Source organism: Nerophis ophidion, linkage group LG06, assembly GCF_033978795.1.
Source record: "Nerophis ophidion isolate RoL-2023_Sa linkage group LG06, RoL_Noph_v1.0, whole genome shotgun sequence".
Classification (NCBI taxonomy): Eukaryota; Metazoa; Chordata; class Actinopteri; order Syngnathiformes; family Syngnathidae; genus Nerophis; species Nerophis ophidion.
In genome coordinates, this window is record NC_084616.1 from 57,208,431 (window position 1) to 57,221,843 (window position 13,413).

General features: G+C 39.6%; 1 long non-coding RNA gene across 1 annotated transcript; it reads right to left on the minus strand.

The window, feature by feature from the left end:
- Positions 1-4,748: 4,748 nt before the first annotated feature.
- Positions 4,749-8,597, minus strand: LOC133553973 (uncharacterized). Its single transcript, XR_009807034.1, has 3 exons — positions 8,116-8,597; positions 7,505-7,583; positions 4,749-4,922 (listed from the first exon to the last, which is right to left on the minus strand). It is a non-coding gene; the product is annotated as an uncharacterized LOC133553973 (long non-coding RNA).
- Between the last annotated feature and the right edge of the window lie 4,816 nt (positions 8,598-13,413).

Sequence of the window (13,413 nt, forward strand, 5' to 3'; positions counted from 1 at the left end):
ATTCTCCTCTTTCCATTAGTCCCAGCGAGGCACATCTGCTACTAATCGCTTCCCGGCAATATATAAGTTCATCACAGCCAGCTGCTCCTTGCCGGTTAATGACACTTGTACCTTCCATGTGCTCATGCCTAACTCGCATCCTCCAAACCTGGTACGTTGTCTCTCTTATTTTATCATCATCCCTTACCTCTCGTTTTTGCTCCCTATTTCCTCTGTAGTAGAGAGTAGTTTTTTCGTTGGAACCTTTTGCCGACCACCGAGGGTCCTCCTTCTGTTTGTTCCTCCATGGTGTGCACTTCTGCCCATCGCCTTTAGTTAATCCCTTTTTGGACTGATTAAAAATCCTTTTTTTGTGAAAATCCTTGCTTGAAAGAACCCAACAATTATGGCATTATGTTATCAGTCTGGCCCGTGTGGTAATAAATTCTCGTCCAAGTGGCCCCCAAGCTAAAATTAGTTTGACGCCCCTGATTTAAACAATGTAAATTTGACAAAGGATACATTCTATGTAAAATAAAATAGATACAAAGCCACTTTTGTTCAGGTTGAGGCATAGTTTCATTTGCAATCTGGGAATGCCTTCACAATCAAACATGAGACAGACTTAAAAAAGGTCGGTTTCAAAAGTCCAATACATAATATCTAGACCACAAGGGATTTTTTAAAATGTAGATTAAAATCATATTAGGTCCCCTTTAAGAAAAGTAATCAGGCTCTACGAAGGTATGAGAAAGTTGAGTTAATAAAGCTAACTATTAATAAATCACCACAGAATTATAAAAAAAATTTAATGATAAAATAAATTACAATATTAATTAATCGCCAGGTTAAAAAGTTAGGTCTTGAGCTTGTTTTGAAAAATGTTAACATTCTCTGCAGACCTGAGACCCTTGCGCAGGTTCTTCTATGAATGAGGGGCATAATGTTGTAATGACGCCTCCCCATTGGTTTGAGTTCGGACTTTTGGAATAGTTCGAAGGCCTGGGCACTCTACCACACCGAAGGCCAAAACGATTTTCCCCACATCATTCATCCAAAAACCCATTAGGATTGGTCAAAGCGGGAATTGAACAACGCTGGGGTAGTTGGAGCGCCTTTTCTTTCTCGGTTCAAACCACAAAAGTCTAATGCCACCTGGTGTTCCTGCGGACATGTTTATTACGCACCATAAAATGTGTGAATGTGCTGTGTAGTCCAGTCTTCCCTCTGCCCACTCACTGCACCAACTTAGCCTGGCACTATAATTATGATTGATTTGGGTCTGCGACATGCACACTTGGCGGGCTGTGGACCAGTCATGGCTAAATGGTTTAAAAGCATTGATTTGCCTGAATTACAACAGGGCTTTGGACCGCTCCACTGTCTCAGGCGCTGGGTGTGCAAGAGAGTGAGTTGGGAAATGTGAGGGGTAAAGACAAATCTCACCTCCACATATCATAACACTTGGCTCTCCTCTCGGTTTATACCGCCGTCTGCCCCAAAACACCCCCCAACCCTCCAACCCCATCTCCATCCCATCGATTTGCCCCATAAAAGGTGTTTAATTCAATCACGAGGAAAGAGAGTGCCTGTTTCTGGGTCCCTGTCGATAGCTGTATAATCAGTTTGAGTGGGCTGAGACCTCCCTTCCTCTGTCTCACTCTCTCTCTCTCTCACATACTCACAACCTTTTTTTCACCAAACTGTGCTCACCGGTGTTTTGGAATGACCCAATCTCTATCATTTTCTGACATGCCCCCCCAACCATATTTACTTATCCCTATGTGAAGTCAAACTAGTTGTTGATGAGCATATGCTCTACGTAAAAAGCCTATTCTATTTAATGATATCAATAATCTGCATGAGCTACTTTATCTACAGTGAACCAAAGGGCTAAGTGTACAGTGGTACCTCAACTTACGAGTTTTCTCTCAGCTTTTTTCCTAATTTAAATTGCAAGCATTTTCGCAGCCGGGTGACGTAATATTTGTAACAGTTAAGTTAAAGTTAAAGTTAAAGTACCAATGATTGTCACACACACACAAGGTGTGGTGATATTATTCTTTGCATTTAAGCCATCCCCTTGATTACCCCCTGATCCGTCTCCGCTTGGGATGGTCTCCTGCTGGTGAAGAGAACACCTTGCCAATAGTGCCATACGCCATCAAAAGTGTGCATTTGCCCACTCAAGTCGGTTACGACGACGAACTGCAGTCAGGTTGAGACCCCAATGAGGACAACAAGCATGCAGATGAACTACCCTAAGATGGTTTTTCACAGTTTGTGCAGAAGTTTTTTGGCTATGCAAAACAACTGTTGCAGCAGCTCTCAGGATGGCTGGTCTCAGACGATCATGGAGGTGCAGCTGCTGGATGTGGAGGTCTTGGGCTGGAGTGGTTACACGTCGTGTGCAGTTTTAAGGCCGGTGGGATGTACTGCCAAATTCTTTGAATCGGCTTATGGTAGAGAAATTAACATTAAATTCACGGGCAACAGCTCTGGTGTGTACATTAATGCAGTCAACATGCCAAAAGCAAGCTCCTTTAAAACTTGTGACATTTGTGTCATTGTGCTGTGTGATAAAACTTCGCATTTTAGAGTGGCCTTTTATTGTGGGCAGCTTAAGGCACACTTGTGCAATAATCATGCTTTTTGATCAGCATCTTGATATGCCACACCTGTGAGGTGAGATGGATTTTCTTGGGACGGTGTGGCGAAGTTGATAGAGTCGCTGTGCCAACAATCTGAGGGTTACTGGTTCAATCCCCACCTTCTACCATCCTATTCACGTCCCTTGTGTCATTGGGCAAGACACTTCACCCTTGCTCCTGATGGGTCCTGGTGAGCGCCTTGCATGGCAGCTCCCACCGTCAGTATGTGAATGTGTGTGTGAATGGGTGAATGTGGGAATACTGTCAAAGCGCTTTGGGCTCCTTAAAAAGGGGTAGAAAAGCGCTATACAAGTGCAACACATTTACCATTTACCATCTTGGCAATGAACAAATGCCCACTAACACAAATTTAAACAGATTTGTAAAAACATTTAGAGAGGAATGGATATTTCATATACATAGCAAAAGTTTTAGATCTTTGAGTTCAACTCATAAAAAATGGGAGCAAAAACAAAAGTGTTGCATTAATATTTTTGTCCAGTATATCTATCAAATGCTGTGTAACATGTTGTCCACGACGTAGAGCACTAGCCTGTGACACCTAACCACCAGACAATAAAGGGAATGAAGAAATAAAAGCTCATATTCATCAAAATCACACAAGACTCTGCCACCCAGTAAATTAAACAATATTTCATAATCACTCTGACAATGAGACAAGAGACAGCAATTTGGTCTAAGAGCTCCTCCTCCGTGAGCACACACACACACACACACACACACACACACACACGGACGATTATCAGAATGGACATGCTCTGGAGACCCAAGACACTCCCCTAGTACCTGCCCAATCAACTGTCCAACAACATACACCCACCCAGCCTTCATTTATCTTGTCTGAGTGCGTGTGTATGAAGCTAATTACCACTATGAACCATCCCACACACAGACCTAACCCAGACATTGTGGCGCTGTCCAGGGACATGGGAAGTTGGTAATTAGTCTTCCATTATTACACACACACATACACACACGTACACACACACACACACACACACACACACATACACACACCCACACACACACACACACACACACACACACACACATACGTGTTTGGGTGACATATGAGGACTTATGACAAAAACGTGACATATGGGGACATGCCTTTCCAATGGTCCTGCAGGCCTGGGAATCAGACGGTTAGTGAACCAGAATTTTAGAAACACAGTGGTCTATTGAGATTTTTGCAACTCTTTTGTTTTTTTCTGAACCTGATTTTTATGGTACATATGAGGACTTGTCAGGTTTAGGTGACAAATGAAGACCAGAGTGTTTAAGATTTCAAGTTTATGTGACATATGACGACCATGACGTCACAGAGTGTTTAAGATTTCAGGTTCATGTGACATATGATGACCATGACGTCACAGAGTGTTTAAGATTTCAAGTTTATGTGACATATGATGACCATGACGTCACAGAGTGTTTAAGATTTCAGGTTCATGTGACATATGATGACCATGACGTCACAGAGTGTTTAAGATTTCAAGTTTATGTGACATATGATGACCATGACGTCACAGAGTGTTTAAGATTTCAAGTTTGTGAAATATGACAACCATGACGTCACAGAGTGTTTAAGATTTCAGGTTCATGTGACATATGAGGCTAATGACATCAGAGACTTAACAAAACAACCTGAGTTGGTTTAGTTGATGTGTTGTCATTTAAAAAAAAAATCCAAATCCCATGCTACTGTAATCTAAAACCAAGAAGAGTTTAAAAGAAACATGGGTAAAAATGTAATTGTCAACTAAGTGTAACTGAATTGTTTTTGTGGATTTTGTCGCTAAGAATTATCTGGAATAAATACAAAACGCTTGCTGTTTATTTTGCTTTTTTAATTGCTGGTAACATACTCAAACTACCACAGAAGATGTGGGAAAACATTTTTTTCCCTTTTTTTAATATAATTCTGTTATGGATGTAGTACTTGATGGCAAGCCAATCTCTGTCCTGTAGAGCTACTAGTTCTTTATGGAGGCAGGCTTCACAATCTTTTTTACCTGGTACTTTGTTGCCAGTTACAAAATGCAACATGTGTCATTCAACTCCTTCCACTTCTTCCCCTTGGCAGCTGTCATAAAGGAGACAAAATACAATTTCTTACTGAAGGAAAAATGACTATAACACAGTGAAAAGGTGCAAAACGTAATATAATATTCTAGTAAATGATGTGGATTATTTATTTACCCCGCTTTGGAGTGGACCAAGTGGAAGAAGCTTGAGACATACCCACTTCCAGCGATTTGTCCTGCTGTCAATCTGAAAGGAAGAATTAGAAAACTGTAAATGTAAACATTTAACATATTGTGCTTTGTGAAGCAGCGGAGTATATGTGTTGTCTGTCTATTTATGAATAATGCAGACCAGGAGTGTTGGCTGAGTTCTTAACGTTTGCTTTCAGAGCGTGCATATCACAACATACAAGATGCCGTCATGGCGACACAACCTATACCGGTGCTACCGGGCATGCTCATCACTCCTGTTGCATGCTGGGTAGGGTAGTTCTTTTTTCCCCTGGCTCATAACATCACAATATAGTACCATGTATATGTGTTCAGTTTATCAAAGCACCAAGCAAACAGATATGGTCATAATTATTTTAAGTCCACTACGCAGAATAAACACAACATTATTAATATTGCTACTACGGATAATTTGATCAAAAATTCCCTAAAACAGCCCACTACCTATAATATAAGTTTTTTAAACATAAGATCCCTGATAAAAAAAAATGTTTCTGTTGTTAGCTCAGAAATTGCCTGTTCAGATGTTATGATTGTGGCTCAGAGATTTGTATGTAGATTATATTTATTTTCCATAACAAACAGGATAACTTAAATACCCTGGCAGTGGCAATAAGCTTAAATGTTTGTATTTACATTTTTTGAGTTGATTTTCATAAAATTTGCTATTTAACTGCTACTGTTTAACAAGGACTGATTTAAATTGTGTTTGCTCAACAAATGTTTTGGCGCTTTTGTTCATGTGGGAGAATATTCCAATAAAGGTGCACTACACACTACTTTTGAATTCATTATTGGGCTTTGCGTATACAATGCATTTAATCGCGATTAATAAGAGAAATAGTGCGATTAACTTCGATTAAAAATTTTAATCATTGCCCAGCCCTAATATATATACAAACCCCGTTTCCATAAAAGTTGGGAAATTGTGTTAGATGCAAATATAAACTGAATACAATGATTTGCAAATCCTTTTCAACCCATATTCAATTGAAAGCATTACAAAGACAACATATTTGATGTTCAAACTCAAACTTTTTTTTTTTTGCAAATAATAATTAACTTTGAATTTCATGGCTGCAACACGTGCCAAAGTAGTTGGGAAAGGGCATGTTCACCACTGTGTTACATCACATTTTCTTTTAACAACACTCAATAAACGTTTGGGAACTGAGGAAACTAATTGTTGAAGCTTTGAAAGTAGAATTCTTTACCATTCTTGCTTGATGTACAGCTTAAGTTGTCGTGTTTTACGCTTCATAATGCGCTACATATTTTCGATGGGAGACATGTCTGGACTGCAGGCGGGCCAGGAAAGTACCCGCACTCTTTTACTACGAAGACACGCTGTTGTAACACGTGGCTTGGCATTGTTTTGCTGAAATAAGCAGGGGCGTCCATGATAATGTTGCTTGGATGACAACATATGTTGCTCCAAAACCTGTATGGACCATTCAGCATTAATGGTGCCTTCTCAGATGTGTAAGTTACCCATGCTTTGGGCACTAATACACCCCCATACCATCACACATGCTGGCTTTTGAACTTTGCGCCGGATGGTTATTTTCCTCTTTCCGGAGAACACCACGTCCACAATTTCCATATATAATTTGAAATGTGGACTCGTCAGACCACAGAACACTTTTCCACTTTGCATCAGTCCATCTTAGATGAGCTCGGGCCCAGCGAAGCCCGCGGCGTTCCTCTGTGTTGTTGATAAATGGCATTTGCTTTGCATAGTAGAGTTTTAACTTGCATTTACAGATGTAGCGACCAACTGTGGTAACTGACAGTGGTTTTCTGAAGTATTTCTGAGCCCATGTGGTGATATCTTTTACACACTGATGTCGGTTTTTAATGCAGTACATCGCTTACGTGCAGTGATTTCTCCAGATTCTCTGAACCTTTTGATAATTTTACGGACCTTAGATGGTAAAATCCCTAAATTCTTTGCAAAAAAAATGTTTAGCAGTTTTAACATCAAATATGTTGTCTTTGTAGCATATTCAACAGAATTGGGGTTGAAAATTCTTTGCAAATCATTGTATCCTGTTTATATGTACATCTAACACAATTTCCCAACTCATATGGAAACGGGGTTTGAATGTATTTATATATATATATATATATATAGCCTATTATTTGCGCACTATTTACAAGTTATGTACCAAAAACACGACCACCGAAAAAATACTTTGATCAATGAAAACAGCGCTGCAGAAACCGGCTGTAAACAAGAGGCACTGCATTTTCTGAATTGAAACACTCATTTTAAAGCTTTGACATTAACATTTTAACACACACTAATCTGATTCAAAAATATGAGGACCTTATATGAAACACACCTAGGTCTTTCTTGGTTCAAACAATATGAGGACATGACGAGTGCTCACATGTAGAATTTATGTTGTTGACTTGTAACATCTCCTGTTTTGCTAAACATGAGTTCCAAACTCCCTACTGACTAACATGGATGTACCCTTACGAAAATGTTGTCATGTAAACTGATCTGTGAGAGATTAAAATTAATAAATGTCTTTCAAAATATAGGTTGGGTCAAATTTAGAGCAGATATAGTAAAAATAGACATGTAATAACCTGTTGGAGGGATGAAGTCGGTTTATGGCTGTCATCTGAATCTAGAGAATGTTGAGATAGAACCTCAAACAGTTGGTTTCTGCAACAAAACACAAAAATATAATGTCATAACTAATTAATTATAACATTCTCACCACTTTTTGTTGATAAAAATCTGAGCATACAATGCCAGATAAAGGGTAAAGATTATTACAGAGTTTCAGCTCCTAGACAATTCATTAAGAATGTAACACACACAAAAATCTGGTTCAGAAAATATGAGGACCTGAATTGAGACACTCATTTTAAAGCTTTGACTTTAACATTGTAACACACATTTTCTGGTCCAGAAAATATGAGGACCTTATATGAAACACACCTAAGTCTTTCTTGCTTCAAACAATATAAGGACATGACGAGTGCTCACATGTAGAATTTATGTTGTTGACTTGTAACATCTCCTATTTTGCTAAACATGAGTTCTAAACTTTCTACTGACTAACATGGATGTACCCTTGCGAAAAAGTTGTCATATAAACTGATCTGTGAGAGATTAAAATAAATAAATGTCTTTCAAAATATAGGTTGGGTCAAATTTAGAGCAGATATAGTAAAAATAGACATGTAATAACCTGTTGGAGGGATGAAGTCAGTTAATGGCTCACATCTGAATCCGGAGAATGTTGAGATGGAACCTCAACAGTTGGTTTCTGCAACAAAACACAAAAATATAATGTCAGAACTAATTAATTATAACATTATCAGCACTTTTTGTTGATGAAACTCTCAGCATACAATGCCAGATAAATAGTAAAGATTATTACAGAGTTTCAGCTCTTAGACAATTAATTAAGAATATAAAACACACTAAAATCGGGTTCAGAAAATATGAGGACCTGAATTGAGACACTCATTTTAAAGCTTGGACATTAACATTGTAACACACACTAATCTGGTTCAGAAAATATGAGGACCTTATATGAAACACACCTAAGTCTTTCTTGGTTCAAACAATATAAGGACATGACGAGTGGTCACATGTAGAATGTATGTTGTTGACTTGTAACATCTCCTGTTTTGCTAAACATGAGTTCCAAACTCCTTACTGACTAACATGGATGTACCCTTACGAAAAAGTTGTCATATAAACTGATCTGTGAGAGATTAAAATTAATAAACGTCTTTCAAAATATAGGTTGGGTCACATTTAGAGCAGATATAGTAAAAATAGACTTGTAATAACCTGTTGGAGGGATGAAGTCGGTTTATCGCTCACATCTGAATCTGGAGAATGTTGAGATAGAATCCTAACAGTTGGTGTCTGCAACAAAACACAAAAATATAATGTCAGAACTAATTAATTATAACATTAACAACCACTTTTGGTTGATAATATTCTGAGCATACAATTCTACATAAACAGTAAAGATTATTATAGCGTTTTAGCTCTTAGACTATTATTTAAGAATGTAACATTCACTAAAATGTGGTTCAGAAAATATGAGGACCTGGATTGAAACACTCATTTTAAAGCTTTGAATTAAACATTGTAACACACACTAATGTGGTTCAGAAAAATATGAGGACCTTATATGAAACACACTGAAGTCTTTTTTAGTTCAAACAATATGAGTACATGACAAGTGATCACATATAGAATTCATGTTGCTGACCTGTAACATCTCCTGTTTTGCTAAACATGAGTTGTAAATTCCACAGACTAACATGGATGTACGCTTAAAAAATGTTGTCATATAAACTGATCTGTGAGAGGTTAAAAGGATTAAATGTCTTTTGAAGTATAGGTTGTGTCAAGTTTTTAGCAGATATAGGGCAGCACGGTGGAACAGGGGTTAGTGCATGTGCGTCACAAATCGAAGGTCCTGAGTAGTCCTGAGTTAAATCCTGGGCTCGTGATCTTTCTGTGTGGAGTTTGCATGTTCTCCCCGTGACTGCGTGGGTTCCCTCCGGTTACTCCGGCTTCATCTTACCTCCAAAGACATGCACCTGGGGATAGGTTGATTGGCAACACTAAATTGGCCCTAGTGTGTGAATGTGAGTGTAAATGTTGTCTATTTGTGTTGGCCGTGTAATGAGGTGGCGACTTGTCCAGGGTGTACTCCGCCTTCCGCCCGAATGCAGCTCAGATAGGCTCAAGCACACCCCGCCAACCCAAAAAAGGGACAGGTAGTAGAAAATGGATGGATGGATGGATAGTAAAATAGTCAAGTAATAACCTGTTGGAGGGATGAAGTCGGTTTATCGCTCACATGAATCTGGAGAATGTTGAGATAGAACATCAACAGTTGGTGTCTGCAACAAAACACATAAAAATAATGTTAGAACTTATTAATTATAACATTATCAGCACTTTTTGTTGTTAACATTATGAGCATATAATGCCAGATAAATAGTAAAGATATTTATAGAGGGTTTCTGTCTCTTGTCCCGCTCATGTCTTGAAATGAACTTCCCTCGGTACTCGACCACAAAAGAACCTTTTTAAATTGATGCAAGAGCAAATACACCATATCCTGATAAAACAGTTTATCAATTAACAATGTTTGGAATATCTGTTTTAAAAAGGAATAATAATAGTCATTACTTGACTAAAAATTCAATTACAAACAGAATTACTCTTTCATAAATGTAAATAATTATTAAATTAAGTACAAACCCCGTTTCCATATGAGTTGGGAAATGGTGTTAGATGTAAATATAAACAGAATACAATGATTTGCAAATCATTTAAGCCATATTCAGTTGAATATGCTACAAAGACAACATATTTGATGTTCACTCTGATAAACATTTTTTTGGTGCAAATAATCATTAACTTTAGAATTTGATGCTAGCAACACGCAACAAACAAGTTGGGAAAGGTGGCAATAAATACTGATAAAGTTAAGAAATGCTCATCAAACACTTATTTGGGACATCCCACAGGTGTGAAGGCTAATTTGGAACAGGTGGGTGCCATGATTGGGTATAAAAGCAGCTTCCCAAAAAATGCTCAGTCTTTCACAAGAAAGGATGGGGCGAGGTACACCCCTTTGTCCACAACTGCGTGAGCAAATAGTCAAACAGTTTAAGAACAACCTTTCTCAAAGTGCAATTGCAAGAAATTTACTGATTTCAACATCTACGCTCCATGATATCATCAAAAGGTTCAGAGAATCTGGAGAAATCACTCCACGTAACCGGCATGTCTGGAAACTAACATTGAATAACCGTGACCTTCGATCCCTCAGACGGCACTGTATCAAAAACCGACATCAATCTCTAAAGGATATCACCACGTGAGTTCAGGAACACTTCAGAAAACCACTGTCAATAAATACAGTTTGTTGCTATATCTGTAAGTGCAAGTTAAAGCTCTATTATGCAAAGCGAAAGCCAATTATCAACATCCAGAAACGCCGCCGGCTTCTCTGGGCCCGAGATCATCTAAGATGGACTGATGCAAAGTGGAAAGGTGTTCTGTGGTCTAACGAGCCCACATTTCAAATTTTTTGGGGAAATATTCGACACCGTTTCATCCGGACCAAAGGGGAAGCGAACCATCCAGACTGTTATCGACGCAAAGTTGAAAAGCCAGCATCTGTGATGGTATGGGGGTGCACTAGTGCCCAAGGCATGGGTAACTTACACATCTGTAAGTTACCCATCTGTTTGGAACAACATTTGCTGCCATTTAAGCGCCAACTTTTTCATGTGCGCCCCTGCTTATTTCAGCAAGACAATGCCAAGCCACATTCAGCACGTGTTCAGCTTCATAAAAAAGAGTGCAGGTACTTTCCTGGCCGGCCTGCAGTCCTATCAAAAATGTGTGGTGCATTATGAAGCGTAAAATACGACAGAGGAGACCCCGGACTGTTGAACGACTGAAGCTCTACATAAAACAAGAATGGGAAAGAATTCCACCTTCCAAGCTTCAACAATTAGTTTCCTCAGTTCAAACGATTATTGAGTGTTGTTGAAAGAAAAGGTGATGTAACACAGTGGTGAACATGCCCTCTCCCAACTACTTTGGCACGTATTGCAGCCATGAAATTCTAAGTTAATTATTATTTGTAAAAAAAATTATTCCGTTTGGATTTACATCTAACACAATTTCCCAACTCATATGGAAACGGGGTTTGTAATTAATGTGTTACTTGAAAAAGAAAAGTTTTAAATATCTAGCATATGCAGTTGAGAGACATTTCATGAGAGCAGAGTGTGTGTGTGCCTTTAAAAAGCTGTGCCTTTTGCCAAGTGACGTGGGACGTCAGCGCCCAGACATAGCAAAATAGTTCAGCTGTATTTTTTAGCTTAGCAGTGGCAGTTAAGATAGTTCTGTTGAATGTTTTTGTTTGCGTGTGGATGAGGCCTCTTTCTATTTGATATCGTGTTCGTAATTACTTCCGGGGGGTTGCTTTCATTAGTAAAAAGATATTACCTGCACTAAACCTTTTGTGCTTCTAACGCTGTCTTGACATACAATCACATCAAAAGTAGCATGCCAGATTACATAAAACGCATCGTAACAGCGTTGTAGCGTACATAAAAGTTATTAGATTACTCGTTACCGGTAAAAGTAACAGCATTAGTAACATCGTTTTCATATACCGCTGTTATACCATCCATCCATCCATCCATCATCTTCCGCTTTTCCGAGGTGGGGTCGCGGTGGCAGCAGCCTAAGCAGGGAAGCCCAGACTTCCCTCTCCCCAGCCACTTCGTCTAGCTCTTCCCGGGGGATCCCGAGGCGTTCCCAGGCCAGCCGGGAGACATAGTCTTCCCAAGGTGTCCTGGGTCTTCCCCGTGGCCTCCTACCGGTTGGACGTGCCCTAAACACCTCCCTAGGGAGACGTTCGGGTGGCATCCTGACCAGATGGCCGAACCACCTCATCTGGCTCCTCTCCATGTGGAGGAGCAGCGGCTTTACTTTGAGTTCCTCCCGGATGGCAGAGCTTCTCACCCTATCTCTAAGGGAGAGCCCCGCCACACGGCAGAGGAAACTCATTTTGACCGCTTGTACCCGTGATCTTATCCTTTCGGTCATGACCCAAAGCTCATGACCATAGGTGAGGATGGGAACGTAGATCGACCGGTAAATTGAGAGCTTTGCCTTCCGGCTCAGCTCCTTCTTCACCACAACGGATCGATACAACGTCCGCATTACCGAAGACGCCACACCGATCCGCCTGTCGATCTCACGATCCACTCTTCCCCCACTCGTGAACAAGACTCCGAGGGGCCATAGAGGTCAGGTGCATTGTGAGCTGGGCGGCAGCCGAAGGCAGGGCACTTGGCGGTCCGATCCTCGGCTACAGAAGGTAGCTCTTGGGACGTGGAACGCTGTTATTCCAAACACTTCTAATTAAAGCCATATAATACAACCTCTATTAGACAGTAAGGAAATGATCCAAATGAGATGTTGATACAGTTACCATTGATATGTTACATAACAAGACATACCTTTCCAATCATTGATCCACTGGGCCTTAAAACAAGACTTGTCACATCCAGATCAAATAAACTCGGTGGCTTCAGCCTCAGGATTACATCTCGCTCTTCTTTTGGGCACGATGTCTATATCATGTGTTGATGCGCCTAACAAATCCACACATAAAAATGAAAAAAGTCAGTGACACAGAAATAAAACAAAGAACTAAACCCTTCAAAAACTGTTAAATTTAGGCTCAATGCAGACATGAAGCTTCTCAAACAAAGTACTAATGTAACAATATCAGTAACATGCCTACTCCACAGTGCTTATCAGCTTGAAATATTTGTATTTGAGAAAAAGTATAAACAATTTGAAGAACTCTAGTCTGTCTTGTTTAAAATTAAGAAAAGGTTTACTAGCATAGTGATCAAGGGTGATGGGTCAAATGGAGAGAATAATTTCACCACACCTAGTGTGTGACAATCACTGCTACTTA